The sequence below is a fragment of the Ictidomys tridecemlineatus genome, chromosome 6 (assembly GCF_052094955.1).
Source record: "Ictidomys tridecemlineatus isolate mIctTri1 chromosome 6, mIctTri1.hap1, whole genome shotgun sequence".
NCBI classification, from domain to species: Eukaryota; Metazoa; Chordata; class Mammalia; order Rodentia; family Sciuridae; genus Ictidomys; species Ictidomys tridecemlineatus.
Window position 1 is genome coordinate 96252119 of NC_135482.1, and position 25756 is coordinate 96277874.

The following is a 25756-nucleotide window of genomic DNA, read 5'->3' on the forward strand; positions in this document are numbered from 1 at the left end:
CCTAAAAAATGAAAGAAACAATAAGCCAATCAAGAAATTCTGTAGATAGCATTACCAACAGACTAGATCACTTGGAAGACAGGACCTCAGAAAACGAAGACAAAATATACAGTCTTAAAAATAAAGTTGACTTCACACTGAAGATGATAATAAACCATGAACAGAATATCCAAGAAATAGGGGATACCATCAGAAGACCAAATTTAAGAGTTATTGGGATAGAGGAAGATTCAGAGATTCAAACCAAAGAAATGCACAATCTCTTTAGTAAAATAATATCAGAAAATTTCCCAAGCATAAAGAATGAATTGAAAAATCAAATACAAGAGGCCTATGGGACTCAAATGTACAAAATTAAAGACAGATCTACACCAAAACCCATTACAACGAAAATGCCTAGCATACAGAATAAGGATAGAATTTTAAAGGCCACAAAAGAGAAAAATCAGATTACCTATAAAGGAAGACCAATTTTGATCTCAGCAGATTTTCCAACCCAGACTCTCAAAGTCAGGAGATCCTGAAAAAACATACACCAAGCTCTAAAAGATAATGGATGCCAACCAAAAATCTTATATCCAGCAAAATTAAGTTTCAAATTTGATGATGAAATAAAAACCTCCCATGAAAAACAAAAACTAAAAGAATTTACAGCAAGAAAGGCTGCACTACAGAACATTCTTGGCAAAATACTCCATGAAGAGGAAATGGAAAACAACAATGAAAATCTTCAAAGGAAAGAACTACAATAAAGGAAAAGCTAACCAAAGGAGAAACTAAGTCAAGTTAAATACCAAAAATAAACAAAAATAAGTAGTAAGAAATTCATGTGTCTTTCAACCCTTTTTGGTAAATTTTTACTATAATATTACCTAATTTTTCAGGTTTATTTTGTATTTTTTTTGTTTTCCATTTCTCTTCACCAAGTAACACTAATATTTTCTTTAAAAGTTTTAGCATTTTATATATTTCATTATATAATTAATCTGGTATTTGTATATACATTGCCTGTGATATGAGATGAGGTATATTTTACTTTGTTATAATTAAAAAACCATTATTCAAGATTGAAGGATGAAAAAGATCAATCAGGGTAAAAATTGTTTAATAAGGTATTTATAAAGGTAAGGGCAAGGTTGAAGGAAATCAACAAATTTTGTGAAGCACCTTTCCTTCTGTACACTTGGAGGTATAGGAGGTGAAAGAAGAGAAAACCTTGTATGAAAACCTTGTAGGAGAGGTGAGCTAACTGAAGTTATTCCCAGGAAAAGCATGAAAAAACCAACTCACAATCTAAGAGTCTTATAGGGAGGAATAAAGCACCTTGCTTTACTTTTGTATATTTCAAGTTCGTCTCTTTGGTGTCCCTTTCTGATGCAACTCAACAAGAAACTACATGACAAGGGGACTTATAATGTAGCCTATAACATATATCTCACCAAAAGGTTAAAGATGGAGAAAGGAGCCAATGTAGCCAATGGCATTGGTTACATGAAGCTACTGAGTATTTAAAATGTGTCTAGTCTGAATTGAGGTGTGCTATGTGTTAAATAGACATTAGATTATAAAGAATTTAGTAATTCAAACAAAATGAACATGAAATATATTGCTAACAATTATTTTCTTTGCAAATTATGTTGGTGATCCATTGGGATAAATGAAAATATATTAAAATTAATTTCTCTATGTGTCATTAAAAAAAGAAGTAAAGGAAACAAGGTAAAATATTCTGTATCTTGACTGTAGTACTATATATCCATATGAATATATATGTTGTCATTTTTTATATTTTTGTTGTCAAAATTCATATAACTATAAAACTAAATAGGGCAAATTGTACCATATGTGTTATATCTCAACAAATATGACCTTAAAAAGAAGTTTAGTTTATGAAGTGTTCTAACAGTATTAGTCACATACTAACCACCTGATAAATAATGGCTATTATTATTTTTTTTAAAAAAATATTTTTAGTTGTAGATGGACACAATATCTTTATTTTATTTTTTTAATGTGGTGCTGAGGGTCGAACCCAGTGCCTCATGCCTGCCAGGCAAGCTCTCTACCACTGAGCTACAATCCCAGGCCCAATAATGGCTATTATTATTATTCATTAAAACAACCAGCATCAGGCTGATTCATAGTGGGGTAGGGAGGGGGAGCATGAGATGAATAGACAAACTCTAGATAGGGCAAAGGGGTGGGAGGAGAAGAGAGGGGGCATGAGGTTAAAAATTATGGTGAAACATGATGGACATCATTATCCAAAGTACACGAATGAAGACATGAATGGTGTGAATATACTTTGTGTACAACCAGAGATATAAAAAATTGTGCCCTATATGTATAATATGAACTGTAATGCATTCCACTGTCATATATAACAAATCAAAATTTGAAAAAAAAAAACAAAAATTTAATGGCTATGTAACATCCCATATATGTATGCCTTGTAACTTATTAAAGCAGTCCTCTGTTGTTGGCTATTTTTATTATTTACAGTTATTATGATAATATATGATGATATAATAAACTTATGTTAATTAAGTATTCTCAGAAATATAAAAATTACCAAAATGCTCTTCAAGTTCATGTCACTTGTGTAGAACTTTAGAAGACAAGACTATTTCGGTTTTTTGATTTAATGTGAATGGTTGTTTATTCTTACTGGTCACCTTCCAGGGTCATATGAGCACAGTATAAGAGCACACAACTCTGTGTTCAACCAAAGGACAGCTGTGAGAATGGAAATGTGATTTCTGATACTTCATGTACCACTGTCACAACAAAGGTCAAATGAGAAGTCACTGACATGCAGTTTTACATAGAGTTTATTCATTTATTTTTTTATGGAAAATTGTGAAAAATCAGTGTAGGAGCATTCCCCCTGCCTCTCTGAATCTGCTCAAAAGCAGAATATCAATTCTGTACTGGAGACAACTCTAGACTTGCATCACTGCAGAGGTACTTTGACCTTCCTTCTTTACCTTTAAAGGAGGACATAAAATTCCCATGTAAAAGAAGATTTCCCCATATCAGAAAGTACCCACATACTGTCTTAAGAAGTTTATGCTAAGGAACAAACAGCAGCTTAATTCTCAAGGATAACAATAAGGACCTATAAACTTTTCTAAGAGTCCCACTCTGATGATGACTGCCAAACAGGAAAATGCTATACACACATTTAGCAGGAAAACTAATGGAGATGATGGCTACCTTCATCAAATATCATAAAATTTTCATAAGCAGTCTAAGCATAATTGTTAAGAACAAGCAAAGGTGTGGGAGAAAGATAAAAGTGTAAACTTTTTAACAATAATTTTATTTATGATATGTCTGTTAGAATATTTTTCATTATTCATTCAGACCTTCAGTTTTTAGGATTTTGATCAGTGAAGTTCAATAATGCATATATGATAAATATCTAAGTAATCTAAATAATTATATAAAACACATTAATTTGCTAATACAAATTTGTTCATGTGTGGGTTTTTATTATAGAACAATGAGACTTTTCAGTGTGCTAACAATCACTTTCTATGCCACTCTCAGAAAGTGTACAACAGTACTCAGTAACAGTACAAGTAGATATTTTACACAATATTATTAATAGTACAACCCCTTTAATAAGCAGTAAGGAGATTCCTCAAAAGATTAGGAATGGAAGCACCATATGAGCTAGCCATCCCATGTTGGTATTTATGCAAAAGAGTTAAACTCAGGATACTATAGTGATATATGCATTCCAAAGTTTATAGTGGAACAGTTCACAATTGCTGAATTGTAAAACCAGCCTAGTGTTCACCATCAGATGAATGGATAAAGAAAATGTGATATATACACAATGGAGTTCTACTCAGCCAAAAAAAGGACTGTATGTCATTTGCTGATGAATGGATAGAAATGGGTAATTTCATACCTCATGAAATAAGCCAGACTCAGAATGTAAAGGATTTAATGTTTTCTCTCACATGTGAAAGCTAGAGAGAAAAACAGAATTTTTTTAAAAAGGGAGAGATGTCTTGAAAATAGAAGGGAGAATAGTGGAGTAGAAGAAGGCAGATAGAGAAGGGAGTGGGAAAGGGGAGGAACTGCAGAATGAAACTGACCAAATGACGTCATGTGCATTCTTAAGTATATATCACAATAAATTCTACTTGGGTGTTGAAGCGGATGGAGCTAGACGTCCGTCAGACCCGGAGTTAGGACCTGCTTTTGGGGCATGAGCTGAGGATACAACGTTGAGGCCACCAGTATTTCATAGAGATTGATAGAAGCAGAAACCAAAACTCTTCCCTTGGAGAACGCATCCATCCTTTCAGTTCTCTATAGCAAGGGCACAGATTATGGATTGGCAACCTGGACCCCAAAATCACAGAATACTACCTCCCCTATCTCCTCCAGAAGTTTGGTAAGATGAAGCAGTTTGACTTCCTCTTCCACAAGTCAGGTGCTTTGGAGGGACAGCCTGGAGGGTACTGTTTTGTTAACTTTGAAACTAAGCAGGAAGCAGAAAAAGCCATCCAGTGTCTCAAAGGCAAGCTGGCACTGTCTAAGAAGCTGGTGGTATGATGGGCTCAAGTAAAGAGATACAATCATAACAAAAATGACAAGATTCTTCCAATCAGTCTTGAACCTTCCTCAAGCACTGAGCCTACTCAGTCTAACCTATGTGTCACAGCAAAGATTAAAGCCATTGAAGAAAAGCTGAAAATGATGGCAGAAAATTCTGATGCTGAGTATCCAGCAGAACCTGTTTATTCCTACTTTAAGCCACCAGATTAAAAAAAAAAAAAGGACTACTCCTTATTCTAGAACAGCTTGGAAATCTCGAAGATGATGGTTGTGAATTACTGTGGCAGCAAAAGCAAATTGGTCTCCACAACCTGACTTCGGTATTTTGTAGATGTGGATAGTATTATCCAACAGAGCACAATCACATGTTAGAGTTCGGTAACATAACATTTTGGATATTCTTATGGATGTGTCTTCCCTGAACTATGTGTAGAATTGAGCATCATCCAGAATAAATAGGGTTGTGTCCAAAATTTTGATTTGAACGCTGGGATGCTCTAGTTGGCTGGTTTGTTTGGATTCGTAACTACAGAAACATTATGTAGTATGCCAGACAGAAAGTCAAACATACAAAATGTTATCATTTAAGCAGGAAACTAAATTTATTAACTTCTGTCAAAAGAACATTTTTCTGTGCACATGTCTTTACCACATAAAGAAAAAGTCAAGAGACAGGGAGGGAAGTAAGACATTTTAAATCATGTTTAGAACTGCTTTTCAAGAATTTATAATGGAAATTCCTTCAACTAACCTAAAGAAGAGAGTTCTTGGCAAAAGGGAGCTTGTCCTTTGAGCAAACGTTGTAGTAATCTGCTTAAGAATTATGCTTATTGTTTCAAAATCCCAATTAGGAAAATGTGGTATAGATCTTAAAATTCTTTGCATCAATAGACTATAGAATTAAATTTAGCATTTTGTACAGCAATGAAAGTTTTGTTTGGATATCTAATTTTTATTCTATAGTAATCATTTTTAAAATCCAAATAATTTTACCTCTTATAATACCAAATGTTGTTATTAATGCAGGACTTTTAAAATTGCACTTATTGGATTGTTCTATTTGGAGATTGTTCTATTGTATCATGATCAATCTAAATAGAAAGCAAAATTTTTTGGAAAATCTAAACATTGCTATGTTGATCATTATAAAATATGTTATTTTCTGATAATCATGTAGAGGTCTGAGTAGAAGAGGTCAAATGATCTTGGGCAGAAAGTCAGTAGAGCAGGCACCATTCCGGCACCAAGATTGCAATCACCTCATGTTTTATGTAGTTTTAAAAAACTGCATGGCTTGAAAATGATCCTTTATTTATGGAATATACTTCACCCTAGATATTTTTGCCATTTTGAACATTCAAAATATAACAACTTAGAGATATAAACTGACAGATTTGGGGTTTGTTCCTTCACAGTTGTGGTCATTTTTAGATGCTGATGGGCTGCTTCTTGTGGATGTCCTTGTTGGTCATCAGGACGAGGAGGATTGCCACCTTGGGGTGGTCCCTGCTCTGAATCACCACCTTCATCTTCATCCTCATTGTCATCTCCACCATCAGCAGGGTGGGTGGGTATGGGTGGGCGTCCTCCAGGAGGTGGTCTGTGAGGGACTTGTTCGGAGCTCTGGCTTGTTCAGAGCTCAACCTCTGGTGGGTACAGAACAGGAGTAGATGGCATCAGTGGTGGAAGAACCCCTCACCATCTACTTCTCTGACCTTGTCACACAGACATTTTGTGCCAGACTTTCTTTTTAACTGCTAACCTCCCTTGTGTCCAGTGTTTCCTCATGAGGACCTCCCCTCAGCCTGTGTACTAATCGTGTGGAATGTCTAACATCTACGTATGACGAGTATTTATACTTAATTCTGCCAAAAAGGAAGGTCTTGGATGCCTTCCCATTCCCAGAGGATGTTTCCCTGTACACAAGAGATATCACGCAAAGGATTATAAATGTCTGCTGATTGTACTTCAGGACACAGTGAAAATTTGCTCTTTGTAAATCCAAGTCAGGACACTAAGCCAGAGGTTGAAACTGGAGCTATTGGTTATATTAGAATGAACTACTTTATTGAATCTTACAAGTCTCCATTGATTCTATGTTTCATTAGATTGTAAAATTTTTACTTCAAAATTTGATTAAAAGGTATTGTGTTTCCAACAAGTCCTCTTGGATATCTGCATTATTTACCTCTTTTCACCTTGTGCTTATTCTGTTGTGTCAGGTACTTACCTGCTCATCCTTTTCATGGAAGATCTAGATTGATCAGTCTCACTAGCTGCATCTTATCATTTTAGATCGTGTGTGTGTGTGTGTGTGTGTGTGTGTGTGTGTGTGTGTGTGTGATTCCTTTCAATTCAGAGTTCGTGGTAAATTGAGGACAGCTTCGTTGGAGATATACCAGGGATGGCCATGTGACTAGAAATCTGTTTGTTTTTTTTTTTTAAGTTTTAAATGGACAGATTTCCTTTATGTTATTTGTGTATTTTTATGTGGTGCTGAGGATCGAACCCAGAGCCTCAAAAGCATACTAGGCAACCGCTCTGCTACTGAACTAAGGCCCCAGGCTTGTGACTGGAAATCTTAAAAATAGGCCCATTGTCCAGTCTTCTGGCCCTTCCTGTAGTATGCAGACCTATTGCAGGAAGATCTCTTAAACAATGGGTTTTTCTGTAGATAACATGACATTCACAGGTTTCCAGGCTGATGGATTTTTTTCTCCGGCATAATCATAGATGTATTCTAAAGGGGAATATAAATGCTGTTGGCAATTTTTCACTGGCTTTGTGATTCTTTCAAATATCACTCCGATTAGGCCTTTGTCTGACCTTCTCCCAAGTTAGCAATGAGTGAAAGCAATTAGTGTAGTATGAAAGAAAAATATCACCTGTGACCCCACCACACACAACCAAAACAGTGGTTAAGGAAGAACCCACAGGTAAGACTGTCAGGTAGGAAGGATATGGTTGAAGCAATAAGCAAGACCTTGGTAGCAGGTGAGGTGCCTTAAGGTGAATTGCAGACCTCACATAACCCACTTCTCTTGAATACATGTGTTATACTTAGCTGTCATCAGTAGAATTCTTGCCTTCTACATCCTAATTCTTATTTTTTAATCATCTTAGTCTGAAACAAATGCCGAAAAAAATCTATAGTCTGGGTAAAATTAACAGCAGATTTTTTTTTTTCACACAGGTTTGAAGTTACAAGTTCAAGATGAAAGTAGCAGCAGCTCTGTCTTTTTTGTAGGCCTCTGTTCCTGGCTCCCAGAGTATTGCCTCCGTGCTCACAGGGGACCTCATTTATGCACATGCATCCCTGCTGTCTCTCTGTGTATCCAAACACCATCTTCTTATGAGGACACCTGTCATATTGTATTAGGATGGACACTAACACACTAACAGCTTCATTTTTTTTTTTTTTGGAATCAGGGATTGAACTCAGGGACACCCAATCTCTGAGCCACATCCCCAGCCTTATTTTATATTGTATTTAGAAGCAGGGTCTCACTGAGTTGCTTAGTGCCTTGCCGTTGCTGAGGTTGGCTTTGAACTTGCAATCCTTCTGCCTCCTGAGCCACTGGTATTATAGGCATGTACCACTATACCTGCCACAGCCTCATTTTTACTTAAGCATTTTTAAAGGGCCTGCCTCCAAATATAGTAATGTTCTGAGGTCCTAAACCCAGAAGTAAGTCTTAAACTCAGAGGAACTCTGGGAAAGGGAGAAAATATAGCTCATAAAATCTCCCAGTGCTTTCTCAGCTAATGACAACTGTTTCACTAAACTATTTTTTTAAATAAAGGAGTCTTTTTGGTTCCCCACTCCCCAAGACCCTGCCTATTTCCAAATCTATTTGACTCTACTTTCCAAGTGCATCCTAAATATGACCACTTGTGTAATCTACTCCAAAATCCTGATTCAGGCAGTGATTGTCTCTAACAACTCTCATCTCCAAGGCTGGGTATAATCAAGAACCTTCATTCAGCCCTTATTGCAATCCATTTCATTGGGAGAACCTAGTTATTAGGTATCGCTGATTATCATCATCATCTCACTTTTGCAGGTGGGATCATGAGGCATGGGACAAGGCTGCTGTGAAGACAGTGGTCACAGAGGCAGCCATGTCCAGGGCTGTTTCCTGCTGCTAGGCTCCACTGCTTTCCTGCTGTTTGTTTGCTTTGAAGGAGAGCAGGAATGAGATCTAGAGAACAAACATAACTACTTGTTTCTGGAGTTAGTTAAAGGAAAGCTTTCTAGGGTATTAATAGATGAGTTGAGAAACAATATCTTGCTGAATAATTGTTTGAAATCATAAGCACTTTTACCCAGACTTCTGTTATCCTGTTTTTCCTCACCTTCATACAAAGATATCATATAGATTAGTGTTGGCTTTAAAACTTTTCTAATAAGATTATTGGGATCCCTCATCTGCACAGGGTTCATGCAAGACCCTGGGTAGACCAAACAGAAGAAGAATAGATTCAAATTCTCCATGAGTAAGCAGTTGTCCTATTTCTGCCTCTTGTTTGCTCAACCCTCCTAATTTTTTCACTTTCATATCTGCCACTTACCCATGGTATAACAAGATTTCAATGCTTTCTGTCCATGAACTAACTTCAGTAGCCTGTCATATGTTTGGGGATTTTGCTCCCAGGGAGCTTTGGTTCTCATGTATAAAAACAAATTTCTAGATAGTCCGATTCTTAATGTACAGATAATAGCAGATGGTATTTCAGCACTATCCTAAGAGTATTGAAGGTTTGTATTGTAGTTTAGGAACCTCAAAATTGTATTTTAGTGGAGGTTGAGGTCCCTATTAAAATGGGGTTGATTGGTTGATTCTTGTTCTTCTGCTAGCTTTGAAGAATATACCTTTCTTGCCAAATGATGTTCCATGTCAGTGTTTGCAGTGTTCCAATTATTAATTCGTGAGGATAGTTAAGGCTAGGTTTTTCTTCCTTCCTTGATAGCCCCTGTGATATCAGGAAAATTCTCAGTTTGGATTATCAGAGCAAATACAAAGCAAGCTCAAAGTCCTGCCCTTTCAGGAGATTTCTGCTAGTGTTTTAGACCCCAGGCATGTCCACACCTACCTATCAAAAGATGGTTTTCCATTGTGGCAATAATCAAAACCCTGTGACTCTTTGGTTTTTAAATAGGAAGAGAAATTTTCCTGAAATCATGTCATATAACTTTACTCTTCTAATTCAAGTGATGTAACTGCTGTTTATTCTGATGAACACTAGACTGGAACAGTAGGTAAGGACAAAGGTCTTTGCATCTTTTCTTTATTGTGGACTTTGAGTGATTTTTCTTCCCTGGCATTCCAGGAATAAATCAAGAAGAAGGACTCTGATGCTCTGTTACCAGTTATATGCTGTTCTCACCTAGCACTATGTTTGTTTGGCTGAATAAACTCTTAAGGAAAAGAGGAAATATAGTCCTGGTATATGAAGGTAAGTCCAATTCATGTGGTTAAGTCCTCTTTGTGGTAGGAACCAGAGTGTGAGTGGATGCAGAAACCTTCACCACACCCTTCTGAATGCCACTCTGGCTGGGAAATTTCAGCCCTAATAACTCCATTCCTGGGTGTTTTGTTGAAGTAAGATTGTTGCCACAGACTTTGTGAAATCCTACTTTTACTAAAAGAACATGAGCCTGTTAAAAGAATGCTGGACATGTCATGGCTGATACTGAAAGTACATGAAAACCATTTCTTTAATTGCAGACTGCACCAGCACCTCCACAGAAAGCAAGAATTCCATCCCAGTGCATGTTTATAAATATCGTCTCCTGTACCTGATGTCTTGCTAGATATTTGATACCTTTTTGATGTGGATTTTAATCCAGTAGAAAAGAATTTCAAACCTTCTACTTTTCAGGTGCTCAAATCAACTCTGTAATCTAATGAGGAACCTGATGCATGGGCTGTCTCTTGTCCAACGAGGAGGTAAATGGAACAGGGTGGAGGAGAGTGTGGCTGTGGAGTCACTAATCAAGACCTCCAGAGACCAAGCAGGAAGCAGGTCTGATTTTTTTTTGCATAGTTACTACATATATATACTGAGGCAGTAGCTAAGCAGATTATAGGCAGCCACCAATGCAGTTTCTGCTAACTGTTCTTGCAGCGACCAATCGAAGAGTGGGCCATGGAGCAAGCACAGGGACTGCAACACATGGCCACATGGCCTCATGCTCAGGGCTGTCCCTATGGGATAAGCAGCCTGCAGCTCACATGCCTAGCACAAGGGGAGTGGCCTGCTATTCAGACACCCTTAATGTATGCCATGTATGCAGTACTCCATGTACTTGTTCTCACAACCTGACATCAACATCTTTCCTTCCTGAGGTCTTCCATTTCTATAGGTCTGGATTTTTAGTCCTAAGTACACATAGGATGAACATACACTTTCCTTTGAATTTTCTAATATTATTGCAATGGAGGAAGGATAGGGTATGGAGTTCAGTCTGGTCCATGGAGTTTCTAAGGTATATGCTGAAAACTGCCATCAAGTTTTCTGTTGAATATAGTAGGTGATTTGGTTAAAAATTCCAAAGCCTAGGAATTCTAGGCCTAGTAAAAATAAGGGGACCTAATTTCAACATTTTGTCATAGTCTTTTTCTTAATCTCTTAATGTTGGATCTGCTGAAGGTAAAATGGATACCTGAACTGTGTGTAGATATCTCAAAGCACATGGATGTGGAGAAAGAATATGGAAAATTAAGTATCATGCTGAGGACATAACCTGGCAGTAAAGCACTTGCCTAGCATGCACACGACATGGATTCAATCCACAGTACCATGGGCAGGAGAAGCCCACCAGAAATTAAGCCTTGTGTCAAGGACCATGGTCATTAGTGTGAAAAGATGGGGTTGGTGTTCTGAGTACTGCCTCTTTTCACTATTGGTGATTCCTATTTTTCTCCCTTTGCATTTCTTTTCCTCTCTAATTAATTAATTAATTAATTAATTAATTTTAGTTTCAATTTGTTATATATGACAGTAAAATGCATTACAATTCATTTTACACATATGGAGCACAATTTTTCATATCTCTGGTTGTATACAAAGTATATTAACATCATTTGTGTCTTCATACATGTACTTAGGGTAATGATGTCCATCTCATTCCACCATCTATTCTACCCGCCTTCCCCTCCCACCCTTTGCCCTATTTAGAGTTCTATTTCTTTGTCCTATCTAATCCTCCCATGTTCTCCCTCCAATGCCACTATGACTCAGCCTCCTTATATCAGAGAAAACATTTGGCATTTGGTTTTTTGGGATTGGCTAACTTCACTTAGTATTATCTTCTCCAAGTCTATCCATTTACCTTCAAATGCCATGATTCTATTCTCTTTTATTGCTAAATAACATTCCATTGTGTATATGTACCACAGTTTCTTTTTTTAAACCATTTTTAAAAATGTATGCATGTCATTGGAATGCTTTACAATTCTTATTACACATATAGAGCACAATTTTTTATATCTCTGGTTGTATACAAAGTATATTCACACCAATTAATGTCTTCATATGTGTAATTTGGATCATAATAATTATCACATTCCACCATCACGTCTAACCCCACACTTCCTCCTTATCTCTTCCACCCATCTGCCCTATCTAGAGTTCATCTATTCCTCCCACACTCCCCCTCCCTACTCCACCATGAATCAGCCTCCTTATATCAGAGAAAACATTCAGCATTTGACTTTTGAGATTGACTAACTTCACTTAGCATTATCTTCTGCAATACCATCCATTTACCCGCAAATGCCATGATTTTCTTCTCTTTTATTGCTGAGTAATATTCCATTATGTATATGTACCAGTTTCTTTATCCATTCATCTACTTAAGGGCATCTAGGTTGGTCCTACAATTGAGCTATTGTGAGTTGTGCTGCTATAAACATTGATGTGTCTGTGTCCCTGTAGTATGCTGTTTTTAAGTCCTTTGGGTATAGATCAAGTAGTGGGATAACTAGATCAAATGGTAGTTCCATTCCCAGATTTCCAAGGAATCTCCATACTGCTTTCCATATTGGCTGCACCAACTTGCAGTTTCACCAGCAATGTATGAATGCACCTTTCCCCCAACATCCTCACCAACATTTGCTGTTGTTCATATTCTTAATAGCTGCCATTCTGATTGGAGGGAGATGAAATCTTAAAGTAGTTTTAATTTGCATTTCTTTAATTACTAGAAATGTTGAATATTTTTTTTATATATTTGTTGATTGATTGCATGTCCTCTTCTGAGAAGTGTCTGTTCTGTTCCTTGGCCCATTTATTGATTGGGTTATTTGCTTTCTTGGTGTTAATGTTAAGTTTGTGAGTGCTTTATATATCCTAAAGATTAGTGCTCTATCTTATGTGCTTGTGGTGAAGATTTGCTCCCAGGCTTTCTATTCACCTCACTGATTGTTTCTTTTGCTGAGAAGCTTTTTAGTTTGAATCCATCTCATTTGTTGATTCTTAGTTTTAATTCTTGAACTCTAGGAGTCTTATTAAGGAAATTGGGGCCTAATCCAATATGATGGAGATTTGGGCCTACTTTTTCTTCCATTAGGTGCAAGGTCTCTGGTTTAATTCCTAGGTCCTTGATCCCCTTTGAGTTGAATTTTGTGCATAGTGACAATAGAGGTTTAATTTCATTTTGTTACATGCATATTTCCACTTCTCCCAGCACATTTTGTTGAAGAGGCTATCTTTTCTCCAATATATGTTTTTGGTGCCTTTGTCTAATATAAGATAACTGTAATTATGTGGGTTTGTCTCTGTGTCCTGTATTCTGTACCATTGGTATATAGGTCTATTTTGGTGTCAGTACCATGCTGTTTTTGTTAATGTTGCTCTATAGTATAGTTTAAGGTCTGGAATAATGATGCTACGAGCTTCACTTTTCTTGATAAGGAGTGCTTTAGCTATTCTGGGTCCCTTATTTTGCAGATGAATTTCATGATTGCTTTTTCTATTTCTATGAGGAATGTCATTGGAATTGCATTGAATCTGTATAGTGCTTCTGGTAGTATAGTCATTTTGACAATATCAATTCTGCCTATCCTAGAATAAGGAAGATCTTTACATCTTCTAAGGTCTTCTTTAATTTCTTTATTTAGCATTCTGTAGTTTTCATTGCATAGGTCCTTCACTTCTTTCATTAAGTTGATTCCTAAGTATTTTTTATTACTTATTTTTTGAGGCTATTATAAATGGGGTGGTTTTCCTAGTTTCTCTTTCTGAGGATTTGTCACTGATGTGCAGAAATGCCTTTGATTTATGGGTGTTGATTTTATATTCTGCTACTTTGCTGATTCATTTACTAACTAGTTCTAGGAGTTTTCTGGTGGAATTTTTGCAGTCTTCTAGGTATAGAATCATATCATTGGCAATTAGTGATAATTTGAGGTTTTCTTTTCCTATCTGTATCCCTTTAATTTCTTTCATCTGTCTAATTGTTCTGGCTAGAATTTTATGAACCATGTTAAACAGAAGTGGTGAAAGAGGGCATTCTTTCTTATTCCAATTTTTAGAGGGATTGCCTTCAATGTTTTCCATTTTGAATGATATTTGCCTGGGGCTTAGTGTAGATAGCTTTTATAATGTTGAGATATGTTTCTGATATTCCTAGTTTTTCTAGTAATTTGAACATAAAGGGTGCTGTATTTTGTCAAATGCTTTTTCTGCATCTATTGAGATGATCATATGATTTTAATCTTTGAGTCTATTAATGTGATTAATTGCATTTATTGATTTCCATATGTTGAATCAAGCTTTCATTCCTTGGATGAGCCCTATTTGATCATGGTGCATGATCTTTTTGATATGTTTTTGTATTCAATTTGACAGAGAATTTTATTGAGAATTTTTGTATCTATATTCATTGGAGATATTGGTCTGAAGTTTTCTTTCTTTGATGTGTCTTTGTCTGGTTTTGGAATAAGGGTGATATTGGCCTCATAGAATGTGTTTGGAAGTGTTCTCTCTTTCTATTTTATGAAACAGTTTGAGGAGTATTGGTGTTAGTTTTTCTTTAAAAGTCTTGTAGTAATCAGTATTGGTGCTAGCTTTTCTTTAAAAGTCTGTATATCCATAAAGTCTTGGGCTTTTCTTGGTTGGTAGGCTTCTGATGATGTCCTCTATTTTGTTGCTTGACATTGATCTGTTTAAATTGTGTATATCATCCTGATTTAGTTTGGGCATATCATATGCCTCTATAAATTTGTTGATGACTTGATATTTTTTATTTTATTGGAGTACAAGTTTCAAAAATATTTCTAATTATCTTCTGTAGTGTTTTTCTGTAGTGTCTGTCATGATATTTTCTTTTTCATCATGTATGTTAGTAATTTAAGTTTTCTCTCTACTTCTCTTTGTTAGCATGGCTAAGGGTTTATCGATTTTATTTATTTTTTTTCAAAGAACCAACTTTTTGTTCTGTCAATTTTTAATTGTTTCTTTTGTTTCAATTTTATTGATTTCAGCTCTGATTGTAATTATTTCCTGTCTTCTACTGCTTTTGGTGTTGATTTGTTCTTCTTTTTTTAGGGATTTGAGATATAATATTAAGTCGTTTATTTGTTGACTTTTTTTTTTTTTTAAGGAATGAACTTCATATAACGAACTTTCCTATTAGAACTGCCTTTATAGTGTCCCAGAGATTTTGACACATTATATCTGTATTCTCATTCACCTCTAAGAATCTTTTCTTTTTCTTTTTTTCCCATTTTATTGATTCTTTAAAAATACATGACAGTGTATTTTTAAAAAATCAAAAAGAATGCATTGCAGTTTTTATTACACATATAGAGTACAATTTTTCATATATTTGTATATAGAGTATGTTCATGCCAATTCATGCCTTTATACATGTACTTTATTTTTTTTCTTGCATCACAATTCTTATTACACATATATACCACAATTTTCCATGTTTGTTTATATATGAAGTATGTTGATACCCAATTTGAGTCTTCATGCATGTACTTTGGATAATGATGTCCATCACATTCCACCACCCTTGCTAATCCTCTGCCTCCTCCTTTTCCCTCCCTCCCCTCTTCCCTATCTAGAATTCATCTATTCATCCCATGCTCCCCCTCCCTACCCCACTATGAGTCAGCCTCTTATATCATAGAAAACATTCAGCACGGGGCTAACTTCTATTAGCATTATCTTCTTCAATGCCATCTATTTAACTGCAAATGCCATGGTTTTACTCTTTTTTAATGCTGAGTAAATTTCATTGTGTATATATGCCACATTTTTTTTTCAATCCATTCATCCACTGAAGGGCATCTATGTTGGCTCCACAGTTTAGCTATTGTGAATTGTGCTGCTATAAACATTGATGTGGCTGTGTCCCTGCTGTTTTTAAGTCCTTTGGGTACAATCTGAGAAGAGGGATAGCTTGCTCAAATAGTGGTTCCATTTCCAGATTTCCAAGGAATCTCCATACTGCTTTCTGTATTGGCTGCACCAATTTGCAGCCCCACCAACAGTGTATTAGTGTACCTTTTCCCCACATCCTCCCCAACACTTATTGTTGTTTGTCTTCATAATAGCTGCCATTCTGACTGGAGTGAGATGAAATCTTAGATAGTATTGATTTGCATTTCTTTGATTGCTAGAGATGATGAGCATTTTTGCATATGTTTGTATGTACTCTTCTGAGAAGTGTCTGTTCACGTCCTTGACCCATTTGTTGATTGGGTTATTTGTTGTTTTTTTTTTTTTTTTTTTTTTTTGGTGCTTAGCTTTTTGAGTTCTTTATATACCCTAGAGATTAGTGCTCTATCTAATGTGTGAGGGGTAAAAATTTGCTCCCAGGATGTAGGATCTCTGTTCACCTCACAGATTGTTTCTTTTGCTTAAGAGAAACTTTTTAGTTTGCTTCCATCCTATTTGTTGATTCTCGGTTTTAATTCTTGTGCTATAGGAGTCTTATTAAGGAAGTTGGGGCCTAATCCCACATGATGAAGATTAGGGCCTACTTTTTTTTCTATTAGACACAGGGTCTCTGGTTTAATTCCTAGGTCCTTGATTCACTTTGAGTTGAGATTTGTGCATGGTGAGAGATAGGTGTTTAATTTTATTTTGTTGCAAATGGATTTGCAGTTTCCCCAGCACCATTTGTCGAAGATGCTCTTATTTCTCACTGCATGTTTTTGGCACCTTTGTCTAATATAAGATGACTGTAATTATGTGGATTAGTCACTGTGTCCTCTATTCTGTACCATTGCTATACCAGACTGTTTTGGTGCTAGTGCCATGCTGTTTTTGTTACTATTTCTCTGTAGTATACTTTAAGGTCTGGTATAGTGATGCCACATGCTTCATTCTTCCTGCTAAGGATTGCTTTAGCTATTATGGTTCTCTTATTTTTCCAGATGAATTTCATGATTGCCTTTTCTATTTCTATGAGGAAAGCCATTGGGATTTTTATGGGAATTGCATTAAATCTGTATAGTGCTTTTGGTAGAATGGCCATTTTGATAACATTAATTCTGCCTATCCAAGAGCAAGGTAGATGTTTCCATCTTCTAAGGTCTTTGATTTCTCTGTTTAGGGTTCTGTAGTTTTCATTCTATAGATCTTTCATCTCTTTCATTAAGTGGATTCCCAAGTATCTTTTTTTTTTTTTTAAGGTTATTGTGAATTGGGTAGTTTTCTGCACTTCCTTCTCAGAGGCTTTGTAACTGATATACAGAAATGCCTTTGATTTAAGGGTGTTGATTTTATATCCTGCTATTTTGCTGAATTAATTTACTAGTTCTAGAAGTTTTCTGGTGGAGTTTTTTGGGTCTTCTAGGTATAGAATCATATCATCAGCAAATAGTGCTATTTTAAGTTATTCTTTTCCTATTCGTATCCCTTTGATTTCTTTCATTTGTCCAATTGCTCTGGCCAGTGTTTCAAGAACTGTGTTGAATAAAAGTACTGAAAGAGAGCATCCCTGTCTTGGTTCAGTTTTTAGAGGAAATGCCTTCATTTTTCTCTGTTTAGAATGATATTGGCCTGAGGCTTAGTGTAGATAGCCTTTACAATGTTGAGATATGTTCCTGTTATCACTAGTTTTTCTAGTGTTTTGAACATAAAGGGTGCTGTATTTTGTCAAATCCTTTTTCTGTGTCTATTAAGATGATTATATGATTCTTATCTTTAAGTCTCTTGATGTGATGAATTACATTTATTGATTTCTGTATGTTGAACTAACCTCAAATCTCTGGGATGAATCCCACTTGATCATGGTATATGATCTTTTTGATATATTTTTTATTCGATTTGCCAGAGTTTTATTGAGAATTTTACATCTATGCTCATTAGAGATATTGGTTTGAAGTTTTCTTTCCTTGATGTGTCTTTGCTTGGTTTTAGGATCCGGGTGATATTGGCCTCATAGAATAAGTTTGGAATTATTGCCTCTTTTTTTATTTCCTGAAATAAATTGAAGAGTATTGGTATTAGTTCTTTTTTAAAGGTCTTGTAGAACTCAGCAGTGTATCCATCCAGTTCTGGGCTTTTCTTGTTTGGTAAGCATTTGATGGCTTCTTCTATTTCTTCACTTGATATTGGTCTGTTTAAATTGTATATATCTTCCTGACTCAATCTGAGCAAATTATATGACTTAAGAAATTTGTTGATGCCTTCAATGTCTACTAATTTATTGGAGTATAAGATTTCAAAATAATTTCTAATTATCCTCTATATTTCTGTAGTATCTGTTTTGATATTACCTTTTTCAACATGTATCCTGGTAATTTGAGTTCTCTCTCTCCTTCTCTTCTTTAGCATGGCTAAGGGTCTGTCAATTTTATATTTTTTTTTCAAAGAACCAACTTTTTTGTTTTGTCAATTTTTTTCAATTGTTTCTTTTGTTTCAATTTCATTGATTTCAGTTCTAATTTTAATTATTTCTTGCCTTCTACTGCTCTTGCTGCTGATTTGTTCTTCTTTTTTTAGGGCTTTGAGATGTAATGTGAGGTCATTTATTTGTTGACTTTTTCTTCTTTTAAGGAATGAACTCCATGCAATGAATTTTCCTCTTACTAGTATTTTCATAGTGTCCCAGAGATTTTGATATGTTGTGTCTATGTTCTCATTTACCTCTAAGAACTTTTTAATCTCCTCCTTGATGTCTTCTGTGACCCATTGTTCATTCAGTAGCATTTGGTTTAGTCTCCAGGTGTTTGAGTAGCTTTTATTTTTTATTTTATCATTGATTTCTAATTTCATTCCATTATAATCTGATAGAATGCAGGGTAGTATCTCTACTTTTTTATATTTGCTAAGATTTGATTTTTAAGAGAAGGATCCATGTGCTGCTGAGAAGAAAATGTATTCACTTGTTGATGGATAATATATATGTAAGTTAAGTCTAAGTTATTGACTATAGTTTCTTTGTTTAGCTTTTGTTTGGAAGATCTATCCAGTGGTGAAAGAGGTATGTTAAAATCACCCAGAATTATTGTGTTGTGGTCTATTTGACTCTTGAACTTGAGAAGAGTTTGTTTGATGAACATATATGCTCCATTGTTTGTGGCATATGTATTTATAACTGTCATGTCTTATTGATTCTTGGTTCCCTTAAGCAGTATGAAATGTCCATCTTTATCTCTTTAGATTATCTTTGGCTTGAAGTCTCCTTTATTTCCTATGAGGTTGGAAACACATGCTTGTTTACACAGACCATGTGGATACTACTTTTTATCCCAACCGTTCACTTTCAGTCTGTGTATGTCTTTTCCTATGAGATGAATTTCTTGAAGGCAGCATATTGTTGGGTCTTTTTAAAAACTATCCAATCTACTAGCCTATATCTTTTGAATGGTGAGTTTAGACCATTAACATTTAGGGTTATTTTTGAGATATGATTTGTATTTCCAGTCATTTTTGTTTATTTTTGCTATTTAACTTCACTTGGTTAGCTTTTGGTTTATTGATTCTTTTTTGGTTGGCTTTTTCTTTATTGTAGCTCTTCCCTTTGCAGATTTTCATTGTTGTTTTTCATTTCCTCCTCATGGAGTATTTTGCCAGGAATGTTCTTTAGTGCAACATTTCTTGCTGTAAATTCTTTTAGCTTTTGTTTATTTTGAAAGGTTTTTATTTTGTCATCAAATCTTAAGCTTCATTTTGTTGGATATAAGTTTCTTGGTTGGCATCTATTATCTTTTAGAGCTTGGTGTATGTTTTTCCAGGATCTCCTGGCTTTGAGAGTATGGGTTGAAAAGTCTGCTGAGATCCAAATTGGTCTTCCCTTATAGATAATCTGATTTTTCTTTTTCTTGATGCCTTTAAAATTCTATCCTTATTTTGTATGATAGGCATTTTCATTATAATGTGTTTTGGTGTAGATCTGTTGTAATTTTGTACATTTGGTGTTCTATGGGCCTCTTGTATTTGATTTTCCAATTCATTCTTTATGCTTGGGGAATTTTCTGATATTATTTTACAAACTAGATTGTGCATTCCTTTGGTTTAAATCTCTGAATCTTCCTCTATCCCAAAAACTCTTAAATTTGGTCTTTAAATGGTATCCTCTAATTCTTGGATATTCTGTTCACAGTTTCTTAACATTTTTGACTGTGAGGTCAACTTTATTTTCAAGATTGTATATTTTGTCTTTATTGTCTAAGGTCCTGTCTTCAAGTGTCCTGGTTTGTTGGTGATACTATTGAGTTTTCTGATTGGCTTATTATTTCTATCATTTCAAGGATTTTTTTTCAGAATCTATATCTTTCTTGAAGTAATCTCTAACAACCTATATTTGTTCTCTTATCTCTTTGTTGGTGTGATCCATATGTGCCTGTATCAGCTCACTAGGTTGTTCTTTAATTCCCAGATCATTTTAGTTATGTATATCCTGAACTCCTTCTCTGACATTTTATCTACTGTAATATCTATGGAGTCTTTTACTATAGTATCCTGATTTGTATGGGGCACTTTCCTCCCTTGTTTTTTCATGATGTCTGTGTGTCTTCCTATCTTGCAGTTTAGATCTGAGGTACTACAGCTTCCGTATTCTCTTATAGTATCTCTATATCTCACTTTTAATGGGGAGACCAATATTACAGCACTCAATGTACCCAACACAAAGCCATATATCAGTTAGCTTCTATTTTTACATTTACAGTTTTGTTACCATAATCAGAAATGATAAGTTCAGTTATCTTCTACCATATAGTCAATAGGTTTGTGTAACGGTTTATAGTTTTTAATTGTAGAAGGGGGGACTGGGGAGTTGGCTGAGATGTTTGTGAGGTAGGATATGAGAATATAGAGGTATTAGATTATATGACTAGTGAAAGGGTAATTATAACAAGTTGGCTGTTAGTGGGAGAAACAAGAGAGAGAGGCAACCCCATGAAAGATTCCCTGTTACCTCAGCAACAGGATAATGGTTAGTACCCCTAGTAGAGATACCTCTGGTGCAGCCAGGTCCACAGGGACCTTGGTGACAGCTTACCAGGTCCTTATTGTCCTTTGATAGAAACAGTGATAACCCAGTTTCATGGTGACAGCAGCCTCAAGCTTATATGTACCCTGATGTTGGGCTGTGGAGTCACACTTTGGTGATTAAGGAAACCCAGTGTGGAGTGCAGGTGTGGGCTGGGCCTCTCTCTGGGTCACCAGTCCACAGGGCAGTCCTCTTTTTTTCTCTTTATATGTGTGTACACAATCCTGCTACCAAACACCCTCTGCATGAATTGTGAGATTCAAAAATGTATACAATAACACTGTCAAGAACAGCACAGCTTCAGCAAGTAGCCACAACATAAGGTGGCCTTTCCTGCTGAGGAGAAAGAGCAGGGTGGAGCCAACTGTGCAAAGATGGGAGAGGGGGATGTTTATTAACCATTTGGTATGTACTCAGTAATTGTTTATTTAGATTGCATTTTGAGATTGTTTTGCATTTCATTAGATCACAGACTGTTTATTGGCCTTGGATAGGAATAGCAATAGTGGAATTTCCCTGCAAGTAGCCTTTTTTTCACCCTAATACCAAATCTTGACAGGTGTCACCAGAAAAGATCACACAGACCTATGAGAGTGCATTTATATTGTGACTACTATACCAAAAGGCAGAAATTTAATAAATTTACAATAATAAAAATATCTGTAGGTCAGAAGTAAAAAACAGGCCCCTTGGTCTGAAAGAGGTCAGCAGGCTGTTTTCCCTCCCAGAGCCTCTAGGAAAGGTCAGCCTGGAGTTCCCCTCACTCCTGGACTTCTGCCCCCTCCACCTTCAAGCACAGCAGTGGCTGATCTTCTCACATCATTTCACTCAGACACTGGTGCTTCTTCCTCTGCCATATCTAAGGACCTTTGTGATTACATTGCTTCCACCTGCATGATACAGGATAATCCCTCTATTTTAAGGTCTATTGATCAGTAAAATTAATTCTGCTTTCCCTTGTTATTTCATGTATTCACAGGTTCTGGGACACATGGCCTAGATATCTGTGGTGGATGTTTTCTTTTGATCGTGGACAGGATAAAAGTTCTTATGACTCTGTATTGTGTTTGTTTCGATGTTGAAAGGAGACTGTTCATTACACGTTAATGTGAAAACAAGATATTTGCAAGAGGTATGTATGATTTCATATAAAATTGGTTAATATGGTATGAATTTGTACTTCATAGCATGTATGCGCTATAGTGACAAACTAAAATTGAACAAATTTACTGTGAATTTCTCCTGTATTAGAAAATTAGGGCAATCCTTTCCATGGAGGGTTGTGCATTCCTGGGAATGTGTTTCTCATCTTTCTATACTGACTGTGGGTTAATCAAAGAAAACCCAGTTATTTCTTGTCAAATGAGATATTAAAACAAGTCTGTTGGAAAGTTTCTTTTTGCTCTCTTAATATATATTTTAAGAACTATTACAAAAGTGTTTGACATTATTAACATATATCATTGCTCATTACTTTATGCCAGAGGCAAATATTTCATGTTCATCCATGTTTCTTGTACAACATGTAGTAAATCTCTCATTCTTATGATAAGTTTGTACCAGAGCATATCAAATTTTAAGATTTCTTAGACTTGCCCTTCACTGATCTTCTTTAACAAGATAATTTTGTTTTGGTCATGATTTTTCCACTTTTTATACTTTTTCTTTGTAGTTTCAAAGTAGATTTTTAGCCTGGAAGTTTATGATGAATTATTATTATGATTTCCAAAATTTAGCCAGTGGAAAGTGTCAATGGACTCAAATTGTCACATGTTAGTGTTTGCAATGATGGAAAAAAGTTTCTGTTTCAAATTTTAACTGAACAGATTTGGCTACCTAGAGAACAGTGAGGTGGTTTCAAACCAGGGCAGTTGTGCATGTGCCATGCAAATAGCGTGTCTTGGTCTAAGGGGGAGACAAAGTCCTGGGCTTAGATGGGGTCATTTAGAGATAGTGTATCTGTCAAGAGGAGAAAGGTTTTTGAGAGGGCCCTATATCACAGGCAGTAGCTAAGGATAAGGAGCCCAACCCATCTGCTGTCCTTCTAAGGGCAGGTACCAAAGGCTTCCCTCTGCCAGGAAAGGACTTCACTGAGAGCCTTACATGCATTATTTACAATGTGTACTAGTTCTGTACAACATTATTAAGTGCATAAAAATAATTAATTTATTTCATAATCAATTATGCAAAATATGAGCTAAATAATATTTAAAATAAATTTGTACAAGTTATATACCCATATAAATATCGGGTATATTTTGATATGATATAAACTTTTCTGCTTTTGTAATCCAGAATGTCTCTAAATTACAACCTTTTTATTTATTTTAAATTATTTACATTCAAGTAATTATCGATATGTTGGACCTTAATGCTACCATTTTTTTCAATATTTATGCTTATCTCATTACTTCCTGTTTCTATGTCCTGTTTTCCTATGTGTCACCTGAACATTTTGTTAGATTTCCATTTTCCGTTACTGTAGTATTTTTGAGAGTTGCACAAATGCTTTTGATGGATATTCTAGATTTTACATTATATATATATACATATATATATATGTATATATATATACATATATAACTAAACACAATCTACTGCAATTCATATTTTAGCATTTTGGTGAAGTGTGGAAACCTTATATTAACCTTTTCCCACAACTGTTTAAAATATAGTTGTATTCTATCAGCTCTCTGTATCTGTGAGTTCTACTTTCTTTCATTCAACTACATATGGATCAAAAATTTTCAAAAACAATGATTGTACCAAACATGTACCAATTTTTCTTCCTTATGTCTTAACAATACCCTAAATGCCTATCTTCATAGTAAACACATTATATTAACTATTACAAGTGGTTTAGAAGTAAATTAAGTATATGGCAGGATGTGCATAGATTACATACAAAATATTTTGCCATTTATGTAAGATACATGAGCCTGCAAGAACTTAGGACCATCAGGGTGCTGGATCCAATTCCCAAGGACACCAGAGGATAACTATATTTCTCAATACACACTTTGGTTCCTATCTGATGATATTACAATTTTACTTCAACCACAAAATATATTTAGACACTCAAGAGCAAGAGAAGAATACATCACACTCACACGTATATTTCAATATATGTTGTATTTTCTTTTTTGTTGTTTCAGCTTCTTTTTATATTATTTCACTACTGATTACAAAATTGCCTTTAATTATTTTTTTTAAAGTAGGTTCTGCTGCTCACAAATTCTGTTTTCCTCCATACACTGTCTTTCTATTCCTTTCTTTCCTAAAAGAAAAAAAATTAACAAATAAAGAAGTCAGGATGAGCAGATATTTTATTTCAGCACTTTGGAAACTTGGAGCTACTTCCTTGTGGCTTTCTCATGTTTCCGATGTTTCCTGATTCATTGTGTAATTTCTTCCAACAATGCTTCTAAGCATTTTCCCTTTGTCTTTGTTATCATATTGTGTATCCTGGTGTACATGCCACTGCTAAACTTACTTAGACTTGTGTACTGGATGTTTATGTGTCCCCAAATCAGTTAAAATCCTGTCCCCTGATTTGATGGCAGTTGGAGGTGGAGTTTTTCAAAAGTAATTAAGGTTAAATCACATCATGCATGCCAGGAACTCATGTGGACATTAGTGCCATAATGAAAACAGGAGGACACTTGAAGTATTTCTGTTCTTAGCCCTGTAAATATACAATGAGAACAAGGTTGTCTCCAAGCCAGGAGAGGGTCCTCATCAGAACCCAACCACACTGGCCACTTACTATCTGATTTTTGGCTTCCTAAACTATGAGAAATATATTTCTTTTTAATATAAGCCACCTGGAATATGGTATTCTGTGGTAGCGGCACAATGGACTAAGGCAGTTGGAATCACACACCTACAATCTGTATGTTTGTGTCTTTTGTCAAATTTGGGTTGTTTTGAGGATTAATTTGCTTGAGTTCTTTTACAATCCTATTTTTTCTTCTTCTGTGATTCAGCTGGCAGGATACCAGGGTTTTTGTTATAAACCACATGTAACCAGCTGACTGTTGATATTGTTCATTGGAATATTTCAAGTATTATGAGAATTTATATATTATTTAATTTTTTTGTTATTTGACTTTTGCTCAAGAAAGTCTACCAGAAGGTGGGAATAAGGCTGCTGCTTTAGTCTTTCAACCTCTGTTGACATTAAGGAAAAGGGAATTTTGGTCATGACTGTTGGCTGGGAATAAAATTCTGGCTCCCCTGCAGACTTCCAGGGAAACAACCCTGTCTATTAGGGGTAAAAATGCCTTGTTACTGCTTTCCATTGACAACACACCAGTGTGGAGACAAGTTGTGCCTCATTACTGCTGGTTTGGAAGGGAATCCATTCTCCCCATTTATGGTCCATTGATTACCTATCGTGAACAAAAAATGAGGGCTCAATCTTCCTAGGTAGAAAGGTATTTCCAATTTCTACTCTTCTCTCACTGCAACAATGAAGACTTTAGGGATCTTTATGCCGACATATGTGAAGATCTACAATATAGTCTGAAGGTCATAACTTTCTCTGTATATGTTTGGCCACCATAGAATTTCTGTCTTCCCAGCTTGTCTACTTCCTGTTTAATCAGCTAAAAAAACAGGCATTTGTTTTTGTTATTGTTGTTGTTTCCATTTATGATCATTGGCCTTTCTTTATTCTTGATTTCTTCAGCTATGTGTCTGTAATATATAAAGGCAAAA

The 25756-nt window shown here is 35.5% G+C and overlaps 1 protein-coding gene across 3 annotated transcripts in view; it reads left to right on the forward strand.

Annotated features, from left to right (window-relative positions):
- The window catches only part of LOC144364932 (uncharacterized), an 80225-nt gene that overhangs the window by 32178 nt on the left and 22291 nt on the right, over nt 1-25756 (forward strand). For all 3 annotated transcript variants that reach the window (XR_013423085.1, XR_013423087.1, XM_078015233.1), the window contains 3 exons: nt 9907-10032; nt 10459-10602; nt 22017-22169. The gene's annotated coding sequence lies outside the window, so the exon portion shown is untranslated. The remainder of the gene's footprint in view (nt 1-9906; nt 10033-10458; nt 10603-22016; nt 22170-25756) is intronic.